The sequence below is a fragment of the Alligator mississippiensis genome, chromosome 1 (assembly GCF_030867095.1).
Source record: "Alligator mississippiensis isolate rAllMis1 chromosome 1, rAllMis1, whole genome shotgun sequence".
In the NCBI taxonomy this organism is placed as follows: Eukaryota; Metazoa; Chordata; order Crocodylia; family Alligatoridae; genus Alligator; species Alligator mississippiensis.
Window position 1 is genome coordinate 444,604,412 of NC_081824.1, and position 20,439 is coordinate 444,624,850.

The window sequence follows — 20,439 nt, forward strand, 5'->3', positions numbered from 1 at the left end:
GAGTGAATGAATTAGGTGGAATAAAGAATGCTCAAAGTGTACAGAGGATGTTGACAAGCACACAGCTATATTCATTTCCTTTTTAAGAATATATGTCTCTGACCTTTCCTTTTCCCCCAATTAATGCTAAGGATGGTCCTGTTCATCTTTTTCTCCTCTTGTATAGTCTCTGATCCTATGTTCTCCAACTATCTTAGCTTCTTTCAGTATGCTGAATGCCTCTTCCTTTCCCAGATGCCTTCTTGAATGTACTGTTTTTGTAAAGCATTAAATATAATGTGTCTGTCTGGATTAATTTTTGTATAACTGCAGTCAAAAAAAAAAATCTGAACATGTAATTTTCCCTGGGTTACCCTATGGCTGATACTGCCATTGGTTTTTGATACTATGCATCTGATTTAATTTTTCAGTTTTACAGAGATTTGTATTTTTCACTCCATTTCCTCCATAGCCATTCCTTTCCAACCATCTCTTCTTTACTGTCAGCTGCCTTAAAATCAATATTAGACCTGATTGAGGATTTTTTAACAAAATCTTTTTGTAAGAAATGCTGATTCATCAAAAGCAAAAAACTTCTTGGATAAAAGAGTTTGTCTTGAATTTCTCGATTCATTTAAAAAAAAAAACCTTAAAATTGTGGAAATATTCCAATTTGGTGCATTCAATATAACATCAAGCTTTTCTATTCAAAATGGCTTTTTTTTCCATTTCATAGTGTATGCTAATTAAAAAAAAAAAGTGTAAAATCAAACCAATAAGTGGCCTGAATTTTTTTTGTGTTTAGATTTTTTTTTAAACTTTTTCCAAGTCAGGATAGAATTTTTTTTACTGAAATAACAACTATTCATAGGGTGTGAGAACTAATCTAATCGAGTAAACACGTTGTCCTATGACAGTTTTCAGATCTGTGTAAAGGTGATTCCTAGGAATAAGCTTGCACATCTCATGGCAGGGGACCAAATATTCCCCCTCTAGCATGGCTGACCAGTTCAAAAAGCTACTATTTAGGAGAAAGAAGTCAGCTACTCTGAACTTCTTCCCACCATTTGGAAGCAGCTCCTCCTAATTTTGCCTGACCATTGCACAGAACATGGTGGGGCTTTTTATGCTCCCACTTACCATGCATCTACACAAGGACTAAAAGGCTTTGTCCCAAACAAATTGCACAGCTCATCCTATATTTTTCTGTGGGTAATTCCTCATATGAGTGAGCATTTGAAAATTTGTACCTCCAAATTTTACTTAGTTTTCTCTTGGCATATAATTAAACTACTTCTTTCTGTTTAATAATTTCACCATCTGTAATCAAAAGTTCTAGTGCCAGTCTACCCATTTTTTCCCCATTAATATAAAATACATATTATATGACTCTCTTATAATTACAGGTCTTCTGCCTTCCTCCTGTTTTCAGTCTGCTTAAATGTAACCCTCCTGATCCTAGACATAGTGATTTCTAATTACTCTAATATTGTTAAATGTAGGAATATAGATTGCCAATTTGAAATTATTTGAAATTCTTAATTTAATTCATAGTACAATTATAATTCTGAGCAAATTGTCCACTTCATGATAGGGACATATTGTCATCAGAAGGATAAGCCTTGGCTTTAATTTTCCAGTTATGTTTGGGAAAGATATAATCAGAGCTTACTGAAATGTGAAGGAAGGCTGGTAAAGGACATTAGTGGCCATGAAATCCTAAGTGTATTAAAATAACATAGGATGGAGTGGTTGCAGCCCCCAAGCCTTGGCACGGGGATCCCACCCAAGCAATACTAATCCATCTCTACATGACAACATCACAATTATTGTCTTCATGACAGCAACACAATTGTTGTCAATCATGACTTGATGTAATAGGTAGCATTGACTACTTACAATATTTCAACTAAGATCATCAGATATTTTTTGTGTGTGTGTTCTTTGGTTTTCACTGGTCTTCACTGTCTCTACACAGTGGTTTAATAAACAATGCCGTTCATGGTCAAGTGGTAGTGAATAATAATAATAATTAGGTATTTAATATTAGATATTTAACATGCCCATGTACATTTGCTTCTAAATAAACACATTGCAAACAGACTAGGCTGGAGGGGGGAAGAGTTTTGATTTACAGATGTCGCTTGATTGTGCATCGATTGGCAAGTGTGTGCATGTATGTAATGTGTGCGTGTGTATTTTGACATAGCAACACACAGCCACAGGGCAACAGGGAGCTAGGGAGGGAATTTTTCCCTCCCTCCCTCTCTCTCATACTGTAATTTTCAAATTGTTGCTGGCCACAAAGCCTAGGGAGGGAAGAACCGAATCCCCCTTCCTGGTTACAGGCTATGTCCCAGCTAGCGATGGAGGAAGGGAAATGTTTCCCCAGCCAGAAGCAGAGTGCTAATAATTAGAGGATACAACTATAGGCTTTGATATTTTTTTCTTTACTTGTTTTAAAGTGAATTTGGTGTTCCTAAAAGGTACAGGACTGACTGCTTAGAAGAACCAGGTGATCCATATTTGTTCAAAATAAATTACTCGTTATAAATTTCAAAACATCAGAACTGACTCATCTTTAATTTTGCAGATTTTACTTTAAAAAACAAAGTAGAAACAGATTGTCTCAACTAGTACTGAACATTGTTTTTAGGAAGGAGGGGAGTTTGAGAAAAATTTTAATATCAATTTTCAATACTTTTTTCAGGGTAGAAAAATCTACCAAAAATCCCAAAATATCTTTAAAAATCAAGGGTCCTCCCATTTTAAGTGTCCTTTTCAAAGAAAAAAAAATATTTTTTTTTTAACCAGTACAGGTTTCCCTCGCTTTATGCGGGTTCTGTATGTACCAATTCGCTCTTATGTGATAACCTTTTTATACCAAAAATTTGTTATACGCAAAGTAAATTCACTTATGTGATCAGTGGGGTAGAAGCCCCCAGTCAGCTGCTTTGTGCGGTGTATTGTGGGAGTGACGTGCACCAAAATATAGTTTCCTGTGTGGAGCTGTGCTCCTCGCTCGTTGTCTGCAACATGTGTTTCTGTAGTTGCCAATGCCATCCCCAGTACGATAATGCCCTGTGCTTGTGTGTACTGTCTGCTGTTGGTATCAAAATTGTCTTGTAAAAGTCGTTATAATGGGTCTGGGCTTTAGCGATGTGTAGGGGGTGCATGCAGGTGCACGTGCACCCCCTGAGCATGGAGGTGCACCCCCTGGGAAAAGGCGCCACCGACATTGCTGGCAGTATCTGAGAGTGGTCGCCAATTGCTGGTCGGCGCTCATCGTCTCACCACTGACAGCACTGCAGCCAACTGCAGGAGCTCCCCGCTTGCCACTGTCAAGCTCCCACCACCAAGCCCTCCCCAGTCTCCAGGGGCACGTGGCATTCATGAGTCTGGGGGTCAGTACAGTCCTGGTCTTGGAACATATCCCTGTTTGTTACATTATAAAGTGGGTTCCCTTTATGCAAATATGAGTTATGCGCCGTTTTCCCAAAACGCATGTACACCATAAAGTGAAGCAAACCTGTACAAAAAGCTTCTGTCTGGATTGCATACATGTACATATGAACATTTTCAGTACTAACTTCCCTTCTCTGCTGAGACTACCTATTTTATATAGATATTAGAACATGGACAGATCTGTGAATAATGTCTTTACCTGTTACTATGACTTTGCCTCTCTCCTCCCCTATGCACTGGATATTCCACTCTATCAACACAAATTAAATCAAGAAAATTCCACACGTACTATAAAGTTTCGAAGTGTAACTGTGTGATTTAAAAGCCGGCTGAATTTACTGCATTTTCTCACATAAAACACAAATGTTTTCCCCCAAAACCAGCTGAGAGAAACTGGACTGAGCACTATATGCAAGAAATATAGATCTCCAGAGGTTCCAAAATTTGGCAACGGGGGCATGGCACCAGTAATTATTGTGACTCTGCGAGTCATGGCAATCACTCCCTGGCTCCCAAATTTCTGGACCCCTGGGAAACCCATCAGCTGCATGACATGGCACCGTGGGCTGGATTGAGCTGCTGTGTGGGGTCAGTTCACAATCAGACCGGGAGCACAACTCTGGATACAGCACATGATTTCAGAGCTGGTGCGCAGTCTTGAACCCGGTGCAAGGCCCCAGGTCCAGTGAGCCCAGACCCTAGTTACTTACTCTAAAATAATTTTTTTTTTTCCTTCTTTGGACCTTCCAAAAATTAAAACGTGAAAGAAGGCTGTTATACTACAGGGTACAATATATGTGAGAAAATACAGGATTTTCTTTTCAGGGTATCATATATGCTTTTGGAGAGGCTGGCTAGGACTGAATCCAGAAGTGACTTAGGTGTCTACAGTGAAACTTAGGTGGAATTTAGCTGCCTAAAGTCAAATTTGCAATCCAGGAAATTCCTGCTCAGCTGCTGCCTAACCCTGAACCTGCTTAAATTCCACAGGCATGGCAGTTTGTGACCTTACCTGCCTGAAATTTCTGCTTCTACACATCTACAAAAGCACCTCACTCTTGACGCCTCAGTGCCTAGCTCATCATCAAAACAAAAAAAAGCAAAACAAAACAGTCTCTTAATTCCTCCCCGCTTTGCCTCATCATTAGATTCCACTGTAGAGCCTGCTATAAAAATACCTAATATGGGAGCAAACAATTAAACCAGCATTATTCCTTTGCACACTTGAGCTGGGTGTTCTTTCAGTACGACTACACTACAATTATTTTTGGAGTTTTAAAATTCACTTTTAATTTTCACTAAAATTCTGATAAGAGGGACAGAGACATAAGAAGTAGCAGCAGTGCAATGGTTTTCCATTATTTGCGTTGATTTCTCAAGTGACCATTATGGGAGGATGAAAGATGTATTAACTAAACTGGCAATCACATTTTAGTGACTGAAGCTGAGGCCAACATCTGGCACTCTGTTACTGGCCTGGGCTTGTATAGCTTTTTCTATTCCCCAAAGCTTTGCAGATATTAAGAGCTGATGTTTTGACACATTGTTTTCTTCCTGCAGCTGGGTCCAGAGATTGCTGACATTTGTGAAATGGACACATTGCCCACAGTTTTCCTATGCTGTGCATACATTTTAATTACTACAGTTATCTAGCCAGTCTCTTGCTATTATGTAGATATCATCCTTAACTATTCAGAGCCATGCAACCGATTCAAAGGGAGATAAGAAAATTCAGTCTACAAATGTTCAAAGATTAAATGGGGGAGGTAAGGAAGTCATATATGTGTGTGTTCCAGCACGTGTGCGTGTGTAAAAATCCCTTCCTGCCCCTATAGTGATCGGCTGATGCTGTGAAACAGGAAATCCAATTATCCTTAGCGTAGCATGCATAACTAAAATGCTATTATTGGTCATAAAATTATCAAACCCTTTTAAAAATAAAGACTATGAACTATATGAGTACATTCCTCAGGCTGACTACATGCTGTGTGAGGAAGCGTTCCCTTTAATTTGTTTTAATACTGCCTGAATTATACAAGCCTAGTTTCAACATAAGAGAGTTAAGGGAAAACATCTAATTTCCATTGTAAAGTATTTGCAAATTTGATCTCATGGAAACCTCAACTCTCAAATTAACTATACAGTAGTGTTGAAGTGATGTCATAGCTGTGATGGTCCAGAAATCATGTGAGGGGCAAGGATTTTTGATAAAGAATGCCCTGCATTCAAAAGCTTGTCTAAATTTATCCCAACCACGCAGTCAGTACAATAAAATATATCACCCACAAAATCTTTGCCTCTCACTTTTGCTATATAGCACTTCCCAAATCTAAATAGAACTGTCTGTTTTCCAAATGTGTCCCAGAATAAAATGTCACTACTGTAACAGAACAGTTTCTGTGTCAAAACAACATGCATGTGACCACATGGCAACATATGACTGTTTACACTAAAATGAGCAATAAAATAAAAGTCAAACAGCAAAATTTTCCCGTATTGTGAAAATTCAATTCCTCTCCTACCCACTCAGGTTAGAGCCAAGAACACATCCCATTTTCTTTTTTTTTTAATTTAATATATACAGCTTTATTGGCCAAGCTAGGGTTAACATCAATCAGAATGACTCCCTGTGCAATGGATACATTGTTAAAAAAGTATCTTCCTAAGGTTAAATTCACCCAGAGAGGATATAGAAGAAGCCCTCCAATGTAGCAGACCTGCTGCTGTTTCCACAGTAGGGAGCATGATGTGATGTATATATTTCATCCATGATTATAGAGAAACAGTGGCCATAAATTAAAAAAAAAAGGGGTGTACGGGTTTTGTTTATTGTCAATCTTGAAAATCAAACAAAGCATTAAAAATTTTCAGTGGATCAACATTTTAGAAAAAGTCATTTGAAGTCCATAGAAACAATTCATTTTAGCAAAAAATCAAACTTTCATATCTATAACGACTTTTCTTGTTTGTTTTCCGTATAATTTAAAAAATGTGTTTTAAAACAAAATTGTTACAAATTTTAAAAAATTCAAATATTTCTTCCGGGAAAAAAGTCAAAACTGGGCACTTCATTTTTTTTTTTTTTGAGGGATTTTCTTCCCCGAGAACAAAAATGGTACAATCAATATACTCAGAAAGGTTTTGCCATTGCCAAATCTTCATTTTTTGCAAAAAATAATCAGTCATTCCAAGCTCTTGTCCTAAAATCGCACAGCAGAGGCTGTACAAGAGATGTGGCTCCTTCTTATTGCCATCACAGAGGAATGCTAAAGCAGTCTCAAATCCCCAACAGCTTGCTGCATAAATTCAATTGCTTATGTTCCCCTGGAATATTCAGGTAGATCCCCAAACAAAGCCAGAGGACCATTTAGAAGACCATTTCCAGTAGATATCCTGTTTTTCAGATGACCGTTGACTTGAACACTTTAAAAAATAGAAAACATTAATTGAAATAAATAAGATTATTGACAAACTGAAATCAAAGTCCAGTTTTACTGTGAAAATCAGCTATGTACAAATGAGTTGCTAGAGTTCCATGCTAATAGTTTCAAAGCGCCACATCTACACAAGATGCTGATGGCACAGTAGCCTAAGACTACTGCACAGTAGTGTCATGTGGCAGAAACCATGATGCAATGCTACTGCACAGTAGTCTCTGGCTACTGAACAGACAGCATCATCAAAGAGCCATTTGTCAGCACTACTGTGCAGTAATGTAGGATACTGAGCAGTCATTTAGTCCTTGTTTATACAGTACTAAATGACTGTGCAGTAACAACTGTGCAGCCAGTGTCTCGTGTAGACATGGCCAGTGACGTCCAAATTGTTTACAGTCATTTTTTTCAAATAGAAAGAATTTTTCTAATTGTCAACCCTGAAAACTCAACCTGAAATGTGGAAACCAAGCTCAATTCTGTCCAAATCAAATATGATCAATAGTAATAAAGAGTTTGCAAGGCAAATACCATCCTCAATTATGCCTATGCAATTTTTGCTTTCAAGTGGGCTGTAATTCTCTGTTTCATAGGAAAAGGCCATTTTTTTAGCTTTTTTAACTTCTAAAAATAAACCAGTAAAATTTAATACAAGTTTGAAAGTCACTCAGTCTTCTCAAGACCCCTAAAATATGCAAAGTCAGCATAAGGAGGAAACTCATCCTTAAATCCGCAATTAAGGAAAAAATTCCCTGTCCGGGGCAGCATTTATGCACATGCTGAATATAATCAATGCTACTTAAAGTTAGGCTGCAGTTTAAGTGCTGTCTAGAACAAGAGTAGACTTAAACCCACAATTATATGGTTTTCTTGAACGGGGATTTCAATCCTTTTCCTTTCATTAATTTCTGTATGAGAGCTCATATTTTAATTTTCAGGAGGACATCGTTACAAAATAGAGAGTTCACAATGCCATTTCTTCAAGACTTCTCTTTTTAAAATGTACAAAGCAATCAAAGAAGCCATTGCATGAGATTTAAAACTGGCTGAGCTATTTACTCAAAAGTATATACTGATATGAATATTTATTTAATCATTTAATCATCAGGCTACATTAAACTGCTTTCTATCAGCTCCCTCTCCTGTCTGCTTTTCTCCACCTATTCTTTCCATTTTCTTCTACATTTTCAAGCACTCATTTCTTTTGTCCTTTAATATCTTCCACTCATATCTCACATCTTCCGCACCCACTCTAGCTTTGAAACAGTTAAATGAATATACCATTGCTAATCATCTCAGCTTTGTTATCCATATTGTAGATGTAACCCTGCAACCTGATAGAATTGATTGGCCACTCAGATCAAAACATTAAATATTTAAAGTGGCACCATACCATTCATAATGTGAAGCATAAAGTGTTTGTTTACTCTGTACTAATTATTGTAGTCAAAGCAGGAAGACTCAGATATCTACATTATTAATTAAACATCTATAAATGAACCAAAGACAGGACATTTTATTGGTCTCCTGGTAAGAGTGCTAAAGATAAGGGTAATTTTTTAAACCCTAAGATAAAAGAAGCTGGTTCTCTCTCTCTCCTCCGTCCCCCCTCCCCCCCACCCCCTGCCCCGAAAGAATCAGTACAAGGTTAAAGAAACTGTAATAGTGGACACTTCTGGAGAGTCCAAACACTGACTTAAAAGTCATGACCTTTCAGATATGAAACATCAACAGTCTTTAGAAGACACAACCAATTTTACTGGTTTCATGTTCTTTGAGGTCAGGCTAAAAAAAAATCAGAGTAAGTAAGGATAGAAAACAACAAACACAAAGAGGCACTGTCTCTAAAGTAAAATGTTAAGTAATACATTTATTTGAAACTGATCATAAAGAAAATACTTGAATTTGACAAGACTTGCATCCCAACAATGTGTAATAGCCTACATACTACTTTTTTTTTTTCTTAATACGAATATCCTTCCTATTGCACTGGTCATAACTGGGAAAATAGGATATCCATGACAGAGAAAATCATTATAAAATTTCCCATCAACAGTGAAAAGTGACTTAAAGGAACCATGCAATGAGACTGCTATGACTTCATGACATTCTTGTCACAAAAACTAAAGCCTGGGTCAGGAATTTCAGTATAAATGTTTATCTGCCCAGTTTTCTCAAAAGCTTCCCATGCCTTTTCAATAAATCCATGCTGATTTATGGCTTGGGACTGCAACCACATGGAATTCTAAGTTTCATATGGGTTGAGAGTCTTTCCCAAATTAAGATGCAACTCAGCAGTTTTGACTCAGCATTGTTTTAAGTTTAGGGGTGTGAATCTATGGAGACTGAAGGAAGGAGCAGGGAAGAAACAAGTATAACTGCCTGTAAACTGAAACTTTTGAGTGCTGCAGAATTCTAAGGCATACTATGCCACTACATACAACCACAGGACACTGAAGCCTAATTATAAAGCTGTATGAAAAAGTTTTCTATGTCAGCAGAAACAGCAGGGGGAAAATACACATTTTTGCACATTCACAAAAGAATAAAATATTTAGGCAGAAAATCATCATTGCTGCAGATGGACATTTACAGAACAAAAATGGGTAATTTTGTACAGCTCTGCTTGTCACTACCATTGCCAGAATCCATTTTGTAGCAAATTTAAAATCCATCCAGAATTTCTGTCAATGTCATTGGCAAAACATGTTTCCTAGTAGAATCTGAGTTGACAGGAGTAGGTAATTTCCAGGTTGGAAGCCACATTAACACCAGTGAATGTAACATTGACTTCAATGAAGTTTCACCTGCTTATGGCACTCTAAACTTAAAGCTGGATGTTTTAAGCTCCTCTGAATTAGGGGCCACATGAGCTTGTTCACAATTATAACAAGCCTGAGAACAGACTGTCTCCCTGACAATCAAAAATGAAAACTGGAAGAAAGTATAACAGATATTTTCAAACTGGACAAGAGGGCTACAACCAACACTTGCCATCTGCAAAACAGCTTAACCCAGTTGCTTTTGTTAAATTTAAAGGGCTAACTCTAAAAGGCGGAAAAACCTGTTGCTTCGCATTATGCTGACAGACCCAATGCATCCAAGCGGTCCATTTGTGCTATTTGGCTATCCTCTGTGCTTCATCCACTGAGTATGGATGTTATTACAGTTTCTCGTTGTAGAGCATGGCTCTTTAACTCAAGCAGTTGTGAGATTTTTTTATTTTTAGCTTTGTTTTGTTTTTCCTTTCCAAGCTTATTAAATGCAATGTGAATTTTACATAAAAAAAAGTTTTATGGTTTTTTTTCTTTAGCCCAGTCTAGGTTGATAATCATTGGATTGCTAGAGAACTTTTATAATGTGCCTCTAAACCTGGATTTACTGCATTTGCAAAATATATTTAGTTGGTACATTGGTGGGTGGTAGTGATACCAGTTTATGGTATCTATACTTACCTTTCTCACTTTGTGCATATCCCCCACTTTTGTGTATATTGGCAGTAAAATCCAAATTACAACACAGGCAAATTAAACACACAGATTAAGAAGAGATGTTAGTAGATATATGAACAACTTCACGTGTAGTTTAAACCAAAAGGCGAATATCACTAAAACTTATGCTCATTTAAAAAGAAAAAAAGACTATTAAAGTCAAAAATCCACCTGTAGTCTAGCAACAAACAATCAAAATTCAAAATACAAACTAAACAGGTCAGAACAAAAAAAAAAATCATATACTATTGGCTCAGTTTTATTATTGCTCTTAATCTTCTGAAGTTTTCATTGACTTCAATAGTACTATTAATGAGTGATTTGCTTGATTAAGGGCAATTGAATCTGACCCTTTCTTTATAAATAAGTTTACAGGATATTTAAACTCACATACTACATTTGTATGCTACAGGAAAGCAGAATAGTTCTAAGTCCACTTAGTGTGCTTGATCCTGGAGATTTTTTAAAGCTATTGCAAGTGTCACGATTACACTGATTTCAGCACGTACAGGATCAGGCTCGAGATGGGGTAAAAGTTGCTCTCCGATTCTTTTGTGCTATTAGAAATTTATTTTAATAAAAAAGATTCAAGAATCAGAAATAAACTTCATAACTTATTGCTATTTACTATCTGTTTTTTCCAGCAACAAAATATTTCAGATCTTATTATACCACCTACAGGTAGATGGTAGGGAAACACTTGGGGTCCACTAAGCTGCTTAAGCTGTGCTCAGATTGGTTGCTAACAGTCAAAATATGAAGTAATATCGTAAAAGTAATATTTTCAGAAGTTTTCTCCTCTCATTTCGAATCAATTACCAACAAAGCTGCATATAAAAGCTGTTAGCATGTTTTCAGTAACCTTCAATAATTTATCAAGAACTGCTGCAAAATTGTTTAATTAGAGGGCTTTTCTACCAAACGTTAATACCTGTGCAGCTGAGCATATTTCTTCTATTCACACTGACTTGATACACCATTTTTTATTTTTCATGGAGTGTCTAAAGTTAACATTTAAAGCAACTGATATTGTGTCAGACTATGACCACAGAAATAGTTTCGTTCTCACCATCCCCTTCATCTCCTGATCCTTCTTTAGAAATAAGCTTTCTGTATAGGCTTATGCACTTCTTAATTTCACTTTGTTTTGTTTTCATTTTGCTTTGTAAACAGATTTGCACTCACATTTCTTTACACAAACTATTGTTTCTAGTTCACTGAATGTGCTAACAACAGAAGATTTACTCCTGTAAAAAGAAAATTTCCTGCATACATTGACAAAAAGAAAGCATTAGCTATATCTCACAGACATATAGTAACATTCTTCAGAAATAACTATTTGGAACAGGTAACTTTTTACCTTTGAAAGTCCAATCTTTAGGTGCTTTCCACATGCAGAATTCCTATTGACATAATGGCACTATCATGTATATAGCATGCCTAGGCAACTGAGCCCCAAGTAAAATTTGTGCCATGTTCCCTACATTTTTTACTGAAAGACTACTTTTCTTAGGAAGCAGTGCTGGCTTGTTCCATGGGTGATTGCTTAATTCAGATTTGACATATTTTTTAATTACTTTTCACAAAATATAAGAAATATTATATTATTATAAATTCATCTGAGTCATTCTATGCTTTCCCTGCATATATCTTTCGTATTATTGTTTATTAACCTATATTTTGTGCAAGTATTCTTCTACCAGATTCATTCAGTAATGTCTTAATCCATTGCTGATGACATCCAAATTTCCTTGACAGACAGATATTGTGAAGCCACAAACACTGGACTGTGCCTATCAGAATGACTCAGACTGGAGGTGACTGATAAGGGAAGTAAACAGTTGGCTCCTGGTAATCAATCAGTTGTGTTGTTCAATGAAATACAAGATGAGAACAAGTGCACTGACATTTTCAATGAAGACCATGTTTTCTGCCTCCATCACGTTACATATTTCTTTGTATGACAAGGGCTCTTTTAATATATTATTCTCACCTATCATCTGATTTCTTGCTTTCTAGCTGTACCTCTTATCAAGCCAGTTCATATTAGGCCCTCTGCAGAATGAAGCTATTTCTGGCCAATGTCCAGCTTGCTCCCCCAAAGAACAAACAAAAAATGCTACAAAGGTATTTGTGAGCTACAAAGCACACACATCAAAAGCAACTTATGACATCAGAGTAGTCATAAGCTTTATTCCCAGGTTCCCTGTACTGAGTTTTATGTAAACAAAAATACATGGCAATGCATATGTTAAACTGCAGTGAAACATTTTGAGCATATTGTGAGGCATGAGGCTGAAAAATCAAGTGCTTGTCTCACCCCAGAAGTGCAAATGTTACAAAATCCCATCAGTCTAGGAGAGATCTCAATTATTTGATTCTTCTACCTCTTTTTTTGAGCAATCACATGTTTTAAGAAGGAAAATCTGTCTTTTAATGGAATCATATACAAAAAGCCTCTCTAACACTTGTGTGTTTATTCCTATGAGATTTTTTTTAAAGGTATGATGTCAAAGTAACTTTGAACTATTTATTCTTGGGTTATAGCATTGTGTGTTTGGCTTAACACTATGTCACAGTGGATTTCAGTTAATTCATATATGATAAATATATATTACAATATCACAAAATTTGTCTCCATTGTTGGTTTGGGGGAACTTCATGAAATATGATGATGGCAATGACAGCTCTCTTCTTTAGGCATGAAGACTTTTAGGATGAGAGAAATACTAGAGGAAGGGGAAGATCTTCTGGGTTGGACAGAAAGTTCTTGAGGGCAGAGACCACCTTTTGGTTGTGTTTATAGCCCCTAGCACAATGAAGTTCTGGTCCATGACTAAGAAGCCTAGTTTCCACAACAACAAGAAGAATGGAAGTTGAGAGTGGGAATCTGCGTGAGAACTTGTGAAATAAACCTCTCTCGTAGTAATTTGGCTTCTAATTCTGATGGGATTTAGGGAGTTAGAGGTGAAATGTTAACATTATCTCTCTCTTTCTGCAACTGTGATTTCTAGTTGTAGATAAGTTATGGATACAAATTTAAATGTATAATTAAAATTGAATAAATAGCAAAATCCCTAATTTAAAGACACAGTTCATTATCTGTCTATAAAGAATAACTTAGGCTGCTGATACAAAATTGTGTCTGGAATTTTTTTCCAAACTGTAAAATTACACATCCTGTATTAGATGCCAAGTTTATTATGTGTATGAATTGAGCCCAAAAAGTTAACAATGCACTTTTGATATTCCAGGTGGTAGCAAAAGATATCTCTATTGTGGAATAAAAGGGATCAAGTGAAGAATTTTAAAAAGTTTGGAAGATTTATCTGGAGAGATATTAAAAAACTTATTTTAAATATAACATTACCGTGGTCTAGAGATATTGCAGTTCCCATAAGAATGGGGACTGACGAAATTTTCAGTACTTCCTAGTTTCAGACAGTTTGAAAACACCCCATTATAAGAGTTACTTTTGTTCTATCTATAAATAAAAAGGGTAAGAAAACAAAACTTAAGGATAAATTTGCAATCCTCCTGCTTGCAGCAGAGTACTGGAATCATGATAAAGCAGTATGATTCTACTAGAACAATAACGCTGAAGATGGCATGAAGTGGTACATAATCTAAAGGATACTACCGCTTACTTCTTAGGTGACTATATCACTGCTCTCTTGGGAAAATATATTCCAGAAAATAGAGCTGCAGCAAATACAACATTCTAGATTGTTTTTAACTGTATTTCAAACCCAAACATGGAACTGTGGCTTTCCAAGAGCATTTTTGATGGAGATGGGCAAGTTATCTGTGTTCATTCTATTAGATTAGCGTCTTTCAATACAACAGACCACAAACACATTTATATACTTGTCTATCTGTCTAGGAGAGTGGTTTTATACCTTTTTAGACCTGAGGCACCCCATGTGAGACTTGAGGGATCCCATGGGAAATGCCAGATTTATTTTTTACTCATTTTTTTTTACTACAAAAATACAGTAGAGCAATTCTTCTGCTGCGCTCAAAGATCACAACAGGGCAGAATATTTTTACCACTATGGATTTCTATTTGGAATCTCAGCATTTATGTTGTGAATCATATGTGTACACCTAACATTGCTAACATTGTGCAACACCCTTAAAACGATTTCAGGGTACCCAAGGATGCCATGGCACCCTGGCTGACAATCGCTGGTCTATGGTTTTTGAGACCATAGCATTGTTGTAGCACCTAAATATTTTCCAGCTAAGTTAGACATGAAGTATAAAATACATAGTGAACTTCATAAAGACCACAAAGCAAACAATAATAATAAAAAAGCTTTAATTCAATCTTTACGGATGAAATGCTGTTTGATAAAGGGAAAAGTCTAGAAGAATGGTATGCCTATATTATATGTCTGGGACGGATATACACTGTTTGCCAAAGTGATTCATGGTTTAGGTGTTACATCCATAGCAAGCTGCAGACTTGCTGCTAGAAACAATGGACTTTAATGCTGCTCCTTTTGTATGTGGACGTATCAGTAGCCTTCTCTTATGCCTCCAGAAGTGGCATCTTATGCCTCTACAAGTCGTCTCTTTGATTCATGCTATCATTGATGTCCTCCCAAGAAATTTCAGCAAGGAGTACAGAAAGCTGCTTGACCTTGATAGGAAGCCTACTGAGTAGGGAAGAAGGATGTGCTAACACAGTGTAGTTTTACACAAAACTCTCAGTGTTGTTAGACCAGTGCGTGTGTGGGAGAGAGGGGCAGAGCAGCACAGAGAAAGAGACTATTTCCAATGTGGATTTTATCATAGCCTGATTCTCATTCTGAACCCCATCCCAGCAGGTAGGACTCTTTGGGATGTTCAAATGATTACTTTTAAGCTCTTTAAGAGCACAGGAGCATAGAGCTATAAGGCACTACACAGGTCATCAAGTCCAATCTCCAGTACGTTCTGCCGCGGCAGAGTATTCTCAAAAGGAAAGAAGCTAATGGGTTAGTGGTGGCCATGATTTCACTTAAGATCCCTAGCTCTCTCATAAAATCCCCCTTTGAAGAAAGAAAAAACATAAGTAGTTTTTTTCTAAGAAATGGCCAAAAGCAGTGGGGAGGAGGATAAGGTGATATGTTTCTATCTTTTGGTGATAAGACTGGAAATGAGTCAGTATTTCCAAACACTAAAGCTTATAGAGCTGGTCTTGGGTGCATGCAAGGGAACAAATATTAACACAAAGGCTAATGGTTATAAATGCACATATAGTCCTTAACACTGTTGCCCTTTCGGAGGGCATTACACAAACGCAGAGGCTGGCCAGGGGTGGATCACACTTCAAGATCAAGTTTTGGCCAAGGATGGTTAAGGACATTCACTCTAGCATGGACAGTAACTCAGATATATTATTAACCTTACAGTTTACAAAAAATCTAATACTTTATTCCCTATTTTACATCTAGTCATTACTCTAACGCTTGATTCCTGGCTTGCAGAAATACAATCTTCCTGAAATCCTTTTAGAAAGCAGTACAGAAACAGAAACTACTATTTGTTATTATTCATATACATTTTGGATACATTCATAAATCGTCTAAGAAACTCTTAAGAAAAACAAGTAGATCACATATTTATTTCTATCTATGAAAGAAAATACTTCTGCTAGCCATTCCTCTTAAAAGACAGAGAATCAAATCTACTTTGTGTATGTTTAAACTTTTAAAATTTTAAAACTCAAAACCAAATGTATTCACCTTGTGGAGATTTAAGAATTTCATTATTTTTTAAAAGTGTACTAGCGTCTAATGCAGAATTATTGATCAGAAATGCTCAGAAAATAAAACTCTGTAGGGACTCCACCACTTCCTACCAGACTCTTTTCCTGTTGTAAAGTGCTAAGAAGTTGATAATATATATTGGAGCAGCCCCTAACAAAGGAGCATAGAAACTGTACAGAAAGGACATGTGGGGGGAGGTCCGGACCTCCTATCAGCAAGTAAGAGCAATCTAGTGTCCTACTGTACATCCACTGCCACGAATGAGGGCATCAGTATATCCTGCATGGCAGCTTATTGTTCAGTATTTTAAAATAAACAAGACTCCTCAAATGATCTAAGAGGTTCTGAAGCTGACAGAAAGTGTTATGTGCAAGCTGTTAGTAGAAACATATGGAGAAAGCAAACTATTCAGTATTTTTAAATCTGCAGGCTGGATACAGAAAGACAACAACATTCAAGAGAACTATTCTGCAAAGTCACTAAACAAATCATCTCAGTTGCCTCAGCGCTTGCTCACAGTGTTTATTTTTAATACTTTGCTAGGGTGCCTTGAAGAGGGACCAGCATTAGCCATTTACAACAACTGTTCTGATGACTAAGATGAGCAGATAACTTTCTGTTTGTTGATTCTCTTCAATGGGAGTAGACTCCCACATCATGTTTTTCATATTGTTGGCTATATGTCTCTCTTTCACACATATCAGCCTACATGAAAGAAAGAAAAAGAAGTGGACTTTGTACTGTCACACACAGCATCACACTTTTCACCTACTCTTTCATCCAGAGCTCTTTACCCTTTACTGACACCCTCTGGTCCCTTTCTCTAAGTCAGTTTTCAATCTATTCCAATACTTTTTGTCCCCAAAATTTACTTTGCAGATCAATATTGTGCGAAGTACAAAACTAGACGTTTTCCAAAACCCACATAAATCATACACACTGATTCCCCAATAGTCTACCATGTCAGCAAATTATTCACAGAACTCAAGCAAAATTGCCAGTCATGACCTTCCTTTAGTAAATTTGTGCAGACAATCTTTTACTAAGTTATACATTTCTTAAAGTTGCCTTTTCTCTTACTGATGCATCTACCACCATCCTAATAGCTGAAACCATAATTATTTCCTTGATCTTATCTTAAATATTGAGACATCATTGCTACAATCCTTCTTTTCAGAACAGCATCCTTCCATATTTATGGAATATATTTGCCCAGCCTGATTTTTCATATTTCTGATTTTGCTCTTTCTTCATCTGCTTTAGTAAAAGTCAACCTAACATCTCCCTCCAGGATATATTATCCCAAGCTTCTGAATATCAAAACCAAAATGTTCCTTCTTGTCCTCCAGCTCATCTATAGCTATCTTCTCACTTGTTTCCTATACTTAAGTTACTCTTAGTCTGCTGTATATAGATAAAAAGAACAGTAGATTGATTACTGTATTTCCCCTGTTTGCCTTGCATTAAAAGCTTTATACTTTAAAAATATTGTTAATGTTTCACCATCCTTTCTTGATATCTGTTTACCTCTAAGACTTTGCCCTCTTGACTATTATCTCTTTGTTTATCCATATATTTAAATTGTCACACACAGTGATGGTATATAAACTATATATATTTGGAATAATCTTTAGTCACTTTTCAATCCTCTCTTCTTCACATTTAGTTGTCCAGTATGTTTTTTAAACTATCCCTTTCAAGCTGCAAAACAGAAACTGAAAGTTTGTTCACTTCTCTCCAGATAGTCATAGTAAAGGCAAAAAAAACCCACCCCACATAAAAGACAGGAATGAGTATGAAATATTGACCAATTTCTAGACACATTTTGGTAACACTTAAAAATAATGACCTAATTTTTACTAAGTCCTCTGGTATTCACTGTAATAATATTAATCATGATGAACTCATTTAGCATTAATACAGATACTCATAAGTACTTGTAGAGGAGTTCTATTATAATTTAATAATAATTAATTGCACTATCATTAATTGTAAGCTATCACCCAAATTTTAATTGTATAGTGTCCACCTCACCTTTTGGTTTGCAATGAACAGTGAATTTATTTGCAGAGTTGCTACCTCAGGGTCTGACTCAAAACACATCAAAGCCAGTGCGAAGATTTCAACTAACTCAAAGGGTTGAGGTTTTAGTCACTTTATTAAAAATAATAAGAACATACCAGTCAGAGAAAGCGCTCTCTAATAGTTTTTAAAATGATAAACATTACCAAGAATGGCACAGCAAATCTCTGAAAGTTTGCAAAGACTAGAAAACTTTGCTTTTAAGGGGCCACAATAAAATTATGCTACTATATAAAATATGTTTAGGCAATTTCTATGCTCAGGAGAAGTAAAAGTAAAAATCGGAATAAATGTATCTGGCCTAATGGATGCTGATCCTCTCTGAGATAAAAATCTTAGAAACACAATACCCTGCTGCATGTTACAGGAATAATTCTCAGTTCCTCTTCAAGCCTGCTCATAAACATGCCACATAGTTTTCTTATCCAGTGCCTTTATCAGCAAAGAAGGAAAGAAAAATCAGCGCATCTTTATGCTAGTCCATCTGCTTTTGAGGCTGACAATGGCTGGAACGCACTTTAGGCACAACACTCCTCTAATTCAGGGGCTCTTGTTTATCCCAAAGCCAAGCATCATTCCCAACTTCACTACAACTCAACTTTCATGCCCTCGCTGCTGATTTTCAGCACGACAATCAGCTGCCAGCTCAACACACTGGATTACCCTCTGCTTCGCCCTCCAATATAATCTCTCCAAAGCCTAGGAAATTAGCACATGCAAAGAGGTACTCTTCTCCCAGCATCGTTATGTGTGCTCCTTCTAGCAGCCCTCCACAACTCAGCCCCTCAAACCATACAACAAATCCCCTCCAACTTTTCTTTTTCGTGAGGTTGACCATTTTCATTTCAGATTTTTTTTTTCTTTTTTTTAAAGAAGAGAAAACCCGAGCGGAGTCTTTGGCATCCTTCCCCCATCCCTGGCTTCCCAGCAGGCTGCTTCCAGGGGGCTGCCGCCGCGATGGAGACTCAAACACATCACCTGAACACGCTCCGGAGTGGGACCAGCGCGCGGCCGGGGGGAGGCAGAGCCACTTACCGCCGCGGGGACGGGGTCTCTCTCTCCCCTGCCTCTCAGGGCCGGGCTCCCATCCTGCGCTGCCCGGGCTGCGGGTGTGAGGGACCGAGGAGTTGTTTCAGCCCCGCCGAGGAGTGTGTGTGTGTGTGTGGGGGGGGTGCTCCGAGCTCCCCGCCGCGCCCGCGTCTCAGCGCCGGAGGGATACAGGTGCAGGCATCCTCGCCACGCCTGCCTGGCTGCTTTATTTCCTAGCACTTCGCTGCCGGGCTCTGGCACTTTCCCCGACTCGGGCTGTGGTTATATCGGCAGAGGGGTGAAGCGCCTCCTCTGCTCGCCGGTGCTCTCTCCAGCTCCGTCTCCTCCAATGTGTTGGCGCTCCCCCCGCGCCCGCCGCCGCTCACTGGCTGTGTCCTCCCCGGCGGCCGGGCGGGGGGAGCGCGTCTGCGCGCGTGTGTACGCACCATGCCTGTGTGGCGCGCGCGCTGCCTCTGGCTGCAGAGCTGCATGCAGCCCGTGTCCGCTACCCTCGCGACAGGGCTGCTTCCCTTTAGTATTGCTATTATTATTATTATTATTTTGACCGGCTTTCTCTCTGCATCTCAACACTCCGCATCCCCCCTCCCCACACACACCTTGTTTTGCCTCCGCGAGCCCGTGGCCCCTGGCCCTCCCGTCTGATTTCCCCCTCGGAGCCCGCTCTGATCCCTGCAGGGTGCAAGGGCTGGGCTGGGGGGAGGAGCCAGAGGCGCATCCCCGGGTGGCGGGTGTGGTGGCCCTGGTGGGGCAGGCCAGGGCAGGGGGCTCTTTGGTGCTGGGGCTTCCCACGTGGCGCCGCTGCCGGCCGGGCGCTAATTGGCACGGAGGCGCACGAAGCAGAGCCGCCTGCCAGGGCCAGGGCCGCACGCTTCATCTTGCAGCTCTGTCCTTAATTAAAACGAGCCTTTCCTATGTTCCTCTGCTTCTCCTCACTCATCCATATATGTAGTACATACTCCCAGTATGTGCTTTTAATGGCTACCCTCAGGAACCAGGCGGATTTTAATCCCTCTTTTTGTCTGTGGCAAAGACAACTTTCTGCTTTAACATTTAATGCTCCTCTGCCCTTCTATACTTTTTATTTCTTTTCTTTTTTTTTTTTTTTTGCCTTGGCTAGTAATTAGGTTTTTCTTTTTTCTTCGTGTGTTAACTGAGTGACTGTTGTCTAGTTTCCCCACTCTT

General features: G+C 38.2%; 1 protein-coding gene across 3 annotated transcripts in view; it reads right to left on the bottom strand.

The window, feature by feature from the left end:
* The window catches only part of CNTN5 (contactin 5), a 1,172,720-nt gene extending 1,153,107 nt beyond the window's left edge, over positions 1–19,613 (bottom strand). For all 3 annotated transcript variants that reach the window (XM_059721130.1, XM_059721133.1, XM_059721132.1), the window contains exon 1: positions 19,243–19,613. The gene's annotated coding sequence lies outside the window, so the exon portion shown is untranslated. The remainder of the gene's footprint in view (positions 1–19,242) is intronic.
* Between the last annotated feature and the right edge of the window lie 826 nt (positions 19,614–20,439).